The following is a 7500-nucleotide window of genomic DNA, read 5'->3' as shown; positions in this document are numbered from 1 at the left end:
GTTGTAGCAGCTGGGTGGCGGTGAGGGAGGGGGACCAGGCGGGGGAGGCGTAGGTCAATTTAGGCAGGATGAATAGCCTGTAGACATTCTGAAGCTCCGGGAGTGGAACGCCAAGGGACTTGAGGCGACGCAACATGTGAAGCCTGTACGAGGCAGACCTCACGATGTCTCTGACGTGCTGCGTCCAGGAGAGCTTATCGTCGATGGTGACGCCGAGCAGCTTGGTGGAACGGACTACGTCGAGCGGATGGTTGTCCAGCGTGAGGATGGGTGAGGGGGCGGGGTTGGTGGAGAAGTCGAACTGCATCACAACTGACTTCTGGCGATTGATGGTGACGTGATTTGCGGTGGTCCAGGAGAGGAGGTTGTCGAGGGTGTGCTGGATGGCGGAGTGGTCAGGGCAGGAATTATCATGGCGGCGGCGACTGGTCGAGTCATCCACGTATTTCCAACGATGCTCGCGTATCGAGGAGAGCATCGTTAATCATGACTAGGAAGCATAGGGGGCCCATTTAGTCCCTGGGGGACTCCGCACGTGAGTGGCAGAAGGCTGGAGACTTGACCCTGCACGCGCACGGCCTGTTGCCTGTTGGAGAGAAAGTCTGCCAGCCAGGGGATGAGGCACTCCCTGATGCCCGTGGAAGCTGCTGCTTTTGAGATGACCGTAGTGTATGTGTAGTGTACATGTGTGTGTGTGTGTCATGACACTCTGAGTTCGAGAGCTCGAGTCACCAGCCTGCGCGTTGTTCCCGTTGGCAAGGCCAGTCCCAAGCCGGGATAAAATGAGGAAGGTTGCGGCAGGATGGCATTTGGCGTAAAACAAGCCAAGACTATGATGCGGATAATTTCACTAGGGAGACCCCAGAGAGGGAGAAGCGAAAGAAGAGAAAAACACACATACACACACACACACACAAACACACACACACACACACACGAGCAAACACATATATGTTGTATATACATGTATATGTATATATATATATATATATATATATATATATATATATATGAAGAGAGAAAGAGGTGAGGGAAATAGAGACTAACAGACAGACAGATACAGATCAAGCGAAAAAGAGTGAGGGCAAGAGAGAGAGAGAGACAGAGATTTTTATTTCTAGTAAAAAGGTAATATATAAATATATATATATATATATATGTGTGTGTGTGTGTATGTGTGTATACATATATATACATAAGCAAGTAAACAACAATCAACTTCTTAGTCCATCACACACTAACAGAATATGAAAACTTAACAATGGATAAGCATCTTTAATACAACATATTGACAATGACACTCTTAGCGATGGTCTTTAGTAAATCGATATACCATATGTGTGTGTGTGTGTGCATTATTTTATTCAGTGCCCTAAAATACCTAGGACGGCAGATTTATCATTTTAGGATATTATTTTGGGCCTTCCGTCTCATGAAAACCCTCGTTAGCAACTGTCGAGTTATGCCCCGCCTCTTTGACTTTATTCGTTGTAATTAATTTCTGATTTTATTGTTGTTTTGCTTTGTCATTACTGAACTAGTTCAAAGAAAATATACTTTAAAATCACGTGCCATTAAACATTACATAGACTGACAGAGGCGAAAAAGGGCGGAGTTCATGACGTGAGATCAGATGTAAGCTATTCATATAATCAATTTAATTAACTCGATATTGTTCTAATTACCAAAAAACTTTCCATCTTTTCCTATGATAACAAAAGTATCAAAACCATAAATTACCGTCACAATATTCTAAGGAAAAAACTCAATTTCACTTTTATGTTCAAAGCTAATATGGTTGTTGCTGATTCTTAATTTTTGGAAAATGGAATCACGTATCTTAATTTTTTTTGTTCAATAGCTAAATGACTTTTAAAGTACCTTAATTTTCGGGGAAAACGAAAATTTCAGTCTTTTCCCATATTTGTGCATTCCACGGGGCGTAACTGCATGGCGGAGAGTACTGTGAAATGGTGCAGACGGTTGCAATGAGACTTCTATTCACTTAAAGATAAATTTGATTGCGACCGTGACAGGACTCGAACCTGCAATCTCGGATCCGAAAATCGACGCCTTATCCGTTAGGCCAAAACGGTCATTAGTGAAGCAAGGCTAGCTTATATTATTTTTTTATTTATTTATTTTTTCTTATTTATTTATTTTTTTTTTTTGGTCGAACGGTGATTGAATAATGAAGTTGCGACTTTTTTTTTTTTCTTTCTTTTCCTAACATTTGCTTCGTCATCAGATCTTGGGAAGATATAAGGAAATTTGTAAGCATAATGCAGATAAACATATTGCTATTCAGGATGATGATAAGATGAAATAGAAGAATCAGACTTAGCTTTATAATTATAAGATAAAGATAAAGAAAAATGCAAATGCATGATTTCCCTTTTAAAGGGAAAAATCATACAGGACATACAGTACTTTCTGATATTATTTTACATTATTTTTCTGAAGTGTGGCTGCTTCTGGTCACGAGCTTGCCCAGGTGTGTATGTAATATAAAAGCTGATATGTAACGTGGATGATGCAAATCTCCTTCGGCGGTGAGATGAGAAAGCTGAAATAAAGGAAATTTGATTTTTAAACATGGATGCGATGCACCACACACATATGTGTGTGTGTGTGTCATGACACTCTGAGTTCGACAGCTCGAGTCACCAGCCTGCGCGTTGTTCCCCTTGGCAAAGCTAGTCCCAAGCCGGGATAAAATAAGGTAGGTTGCGGCAGGATGGCATTTGGCGTAAAACAAGCCAAGACTATGATGCGGATAATTTCACTATGGAGACCCCAGAGAGGGAGAAGCGAAAGAAGAGAAAAACACACATACACACCCACACACACACACACAAACACACACACACACATACACACACACACAAGCAAGCACATATATGTGTATATACATGTATATGTATGTATGTGTATATATAATATAATAATATATTATATATATATATATATATATATATGTATGTATGTATATAAAGAGAGAAAGAGGTGAGGGAAATAGAGACTAACAGACAGACAGATACAGATCAAGCGAAAAAGAGTGAGGGCAAGAGAGAGAGAGAGACAGAGAGATTTTTATTTCTAGTAAAAAGGTAATATATATATTATACTATATATATATATAATAATATATTATAATATATATAGTTATATCTGTGTGTGTGTACATATATATACATAAGCAAGTAAACAACAAATCAACTTCTTAGTCCATCACACACTAACAGAATATGGAAACTTAACAATGGATAAGCATCTTCAATACAACATATTGACAATGACTGTCTTAGCGATGGTCTTCAGTAAATCGATATACCATATGTGTGTGTGTGCATTATTTTATTCAGTGCCCTAAAATACCTAGGACGGCAGATTTATCATTTTAGGATATTATTTTGGGCCTTCCGTCTCATGAAAACCCTAGTTAGCAACTGTCGAGTTAAGCCCCGCCTCTTTGACTTTATTCGTTGTAATTAAATTTCTTTTTATTGTTGTTTTGCTTTGTCATTACTGAACTAGTTCAAAGAAAATATACTTTAAAATCACGTGCCATTAAACATTACATAGATTGACAGAGGCGAAAAAGGGGCGGAGTTCATGACGTGTGATATCAGATATAGCTATACATATAATCACTTATTTTAAATTTAACTCGATATTGTTCTAATTACCAGAAACTTATGAGAACAAAGTATCCCATACTATAAACAGCCGTCAAACTATTCAAGTGGAAAAAATCAATTTATTTTTTTTTAGTTCAATAGGCTAAATAGTAGTGGTTGCCGCTGACTCATAATGACCTTAATTTCGGGAAAAAGAAAATTACTGTCTTCTCAAATTTTTGAAGTTCAACAAATAATTTATAAAGTATCTTAATTTCGGGAAAAAGAAAACTTCTGTCTTTTTATAATATTGGTGACTCCACGGGAAGTAAAATGGCGCGACAGAGATTAATGTGAATGATACTTTAAGAAATAATTGCAAACGACCGTGACAGGATTCGAACCTGCAATCTTCGGATCCGAAGTCCGACGCCTTATCCATTAGGCCACACGGTCAGGAATAAAGTACAAAATGCAATAGTGTTTTTAATGCATTTATAAAATAGACTTTACTATATATATATATTTTTTTTAATGGTAGGTTCATATTTGAGCCGCCGTGGTCACAGCATGATACTTAATTGTAGTTTTTCATGTTGTGGTACTCTTAGAGTACGTGGTAGGGTCCCCAGTTCCTTTCCACGGAGAGTGCCGGTGTTACCTTTTAGGTAATAATTTTCTCTATTTATCCGAGCTTGGGACCAGCACTGACTTGGGCTGGCTTGGCCACCCAGTGGCTAGGTAGGCAATCGAGGTGAAGTTCCTTGCCCAAGGGAACAACGCGCCGGCCGGTGATTCGAACCCTCGAACTCAGATTGCCGTCGTGACAGTCTTGAGTCCGATGCTCTAACCACTCGGCCACCGAGTATATATATGTATATATTGGAACATATATACATACGTATGTGCAGATAGATGGATGTGTGTGTGTGTGTAAATACACACACACACACACATATGCATACATATTCTATATTGATTAACAATGCCATTGATATTACAGTATTACCAATATAACTTATTATTATAGCAGTGTTTATGAAGAAATGGAAAAAAAAGTATTTGACTAATTGCCTAACGGGTTCTGTCAGCAGAAATCTCGCTTTTGGTGGTCAGATTCCATAATAAACAATGACAGAATATGACTCCACCGCAAAGGGAATGCATTCTGAAGTCATGATTATGTCATTTGTAGAATCAGATCCTATGATGTCATGAAAATGTAATTTATAGATCCCATGAGGAACGTATCCTTTGCTTTTCGGCCATCTATGTGTATAGGGATCTGCCTTCGCTGTCTACTCACTCTGCGGTTCATGTTTTGTCTTTGGAGGGTCCCAAATATGTATGTATGTGTATATGTGTGTGTGTGTGTATACACACATTCACACACACGCACACACACACACACACACCACACACACACACACACACACACACACACAACACACACACACACACATATATATATATATATATATATATATATATATAATATATATATATAATATATATATAAAATGTAGGATCCCGGAAGATGGGCTTACAAGAGTTTGATATATTATAGTAGTCGTCGACACACGAAGAAGAATAAATGACAACGATTATATGAATAAATGTTGTGTGTGCATATATATATATATATATATATATATATATATATATATATATATATATATTATATATATATATATACATATACACATATACATATATATATAAAAAAAAAAATTCTGAGGATCTTTGAAACTTATCTCATCCATATGTAATTTATGGCTAATCATCATCATCATCATCAAGGGGCTAACGCCTACAGGGGCGCATGGCCGCATCCACCCTTCGCTTCCACCCACGAGGGTGCATCGAGGCGAGTTTCCAGGCAGGCCCTCGGCCCATCTCTAATTCCTCGCGACAGGTTTCGTCGAGCTGCCCAAGCTATAACCTCCTGGGTCGTCCCACAGGCCTCCTCCACCCAGCCAAAGAGACAACCTGATGGGCAGGGTCATCCACAGGGAAACGAGCTAGGTGCCCATATAGCCTGAGTTGGCGATCCCGGATTATGCAAGTAACAGGTCCCATGCCAGTCTCACGGTGTAACCGTCGGTTGGACACGTGGTCCTGCCAACTGTACCCCATGATCCGGCGAAGGGACTTGTTACAAAGGCATCAAGACAAGACTCCAAAACACTGGATAGCGTCCAGGTTCCGCTTCCATAGAGCAAAACTGGCAGTATCAAGGGCCCTTGATGACACGTAGCTTGGTCCTTTTGCATAGGTACCGACATCTCCAAATGCTCTTGTTGATCGAGTTAATGGCTCCTGTTGCCAGACCAATCCGTTTATTGATTTCTTGGTCTGACAGCCCAGAGATATGGACTAACACTACCAAGGTATGTAAAACTCTCGTAACTTCGACGTCCTGGGCCGCAAGCATGGATCGACTGAATGGGTTCCCCTAACGGGCCCCCCAAAATCCTGAATTTTGGGTCTTGGCCAGGAGACTTCTAGAAAAAAAAAACATATCGTACGTTATACAGTTTGCTTCCAAGTTTTTTATTATCATTATATAGGGAAACACGTATGATTCCTGGGCAAACTAAACGAGGTTGAAATGAATGCTCAAAATTTCTTATTAGCGCTAACACTCTATGTATCACAAAATGTCCATCAGGGTTTACTCGTCTAATTAAGTAATTCTGTTTAGGACATAACGTTTGCTGAATAAAGTATAATGGCATGTTGTTTGTTACTTATTTTTCCCTTTTAGGTTCCATCTGTTTTTATTTGACTTTCGTCAGTTGCTTCATCAGTCGTAACTTTTGCTGCACGGAAAATGGGAAGAAAGCAAAGAGGAAAAGAGAAAGGTGGATGAAGAGCTTGGGAATAGAGTGGAAAACAAATAAAGTTGGATGAAAAAGGGGGGAGAACTAAAGAGAGAAAATTTAAAGGGATATTTTTTTCGTGTTCTCTACTTTAGTTTACCCTTAAAAATTTTGTTTTCTTTCAAACTGTTCTACTTTACAGAAAACGCATTATAAGGGATTTTAAATAAAACTTGATTATTGTAATCAATTACAGTACAGTTCTTACTGATATCCTATAATTGCTAAATATGTTATAACGACTCATATACTCATACAAATACAGTTAATGCTATTGGTAAACTATCTCAGATTTTTATGATAATGAAGTGTAATAATAATGATAATGGTAATAATAAAGTTACGGCCGACCGCCTCGTCTCTTCCTCCAACACAAGGCAGGCTAGGCAGACGGCGTGCTATCCACAGGGTCGTGAACACTGAACAGCTCCAAGAGGCACCGCGCACCACAGTGTCCCAGAACACCACGAGGGGAAACGCCAAGTGGCGAGGCAGGGCACAAAAAAAAACACAAAATGACAGTCTTTCCTTTATTTCCACAAGTTATTTACCGTACACTTTTCTATAGGCACAATACAGGGGGGAATCCAGCATGTCACACAAGCAAAATACAGCTTATAACAGGGCAACACAAAGTTTATCAGGTCACAAAGGCACACACGAGGTCTTCACAGGAGCAGCACCCAACTCCGTCTCTCGGCTTGTTCCTCCGCTCCCCCGCTCACAGCCAGCTGCGTCATGTTTGCCCAGGTCCCTTCATGTTAACACATGCCCAGGTCTCTTACCGCATCCCCAACACAAGCCTTGGAAAGTGCTCGGCTCACCTTCCTCAATGCTACCTTTTCCCCTTGCCTTCGGCCCCCGGAGGTCAGGCGGGGGAAAACAGCTGGCCCTAGGCCCCTGGGCCTTAGGGAAAGGGCCCGAATCCAAAGGCCAAGCCAGTCCCCCTGCAGGTCCTCAGGGTGTGGGGCTTGAGTAGATTTGCAGCCGGTTTGGTC

The 7500-nt window shown here is 40.3% G+C and overlaps 1 non-coding gene across 1 annotated transcript; it reads right to left on the bottom strand.

The window, feature by feature from the left end:
• Positions 1 to 4003: 4003 nt before the first annotated feature.
• On the bottom strand, positions 4004 to 4076 carry Trnar-ucg. The gene has a single exon. It is a non-coding gene; the product is annotated as a tRNA-Arg (tRNA).
• Positions 4077 to 7500: the final 3424 nt, after the last annotated feature.

The sequence above is a fragment of the Penaeus monodon genome, chromosome 12, assembly GCF_015228065.2.
Source record: "Penaeus monodon isolate SGIC_2016 chromosome 12, NSTDA_Pmon_1, whole genome shotgun sequence".
NCBI classification, from domain to species: Eukaryota; Metazoa; Arthropoda; class Malacostraca; order Decapoda; family Penaeidae; genus Penaeus; species Penaeus monodon.
Note: the sequence above shows the minus strand (reverse complement) of the source record. Positions and strands in the feature narration are given on the sequence as shown.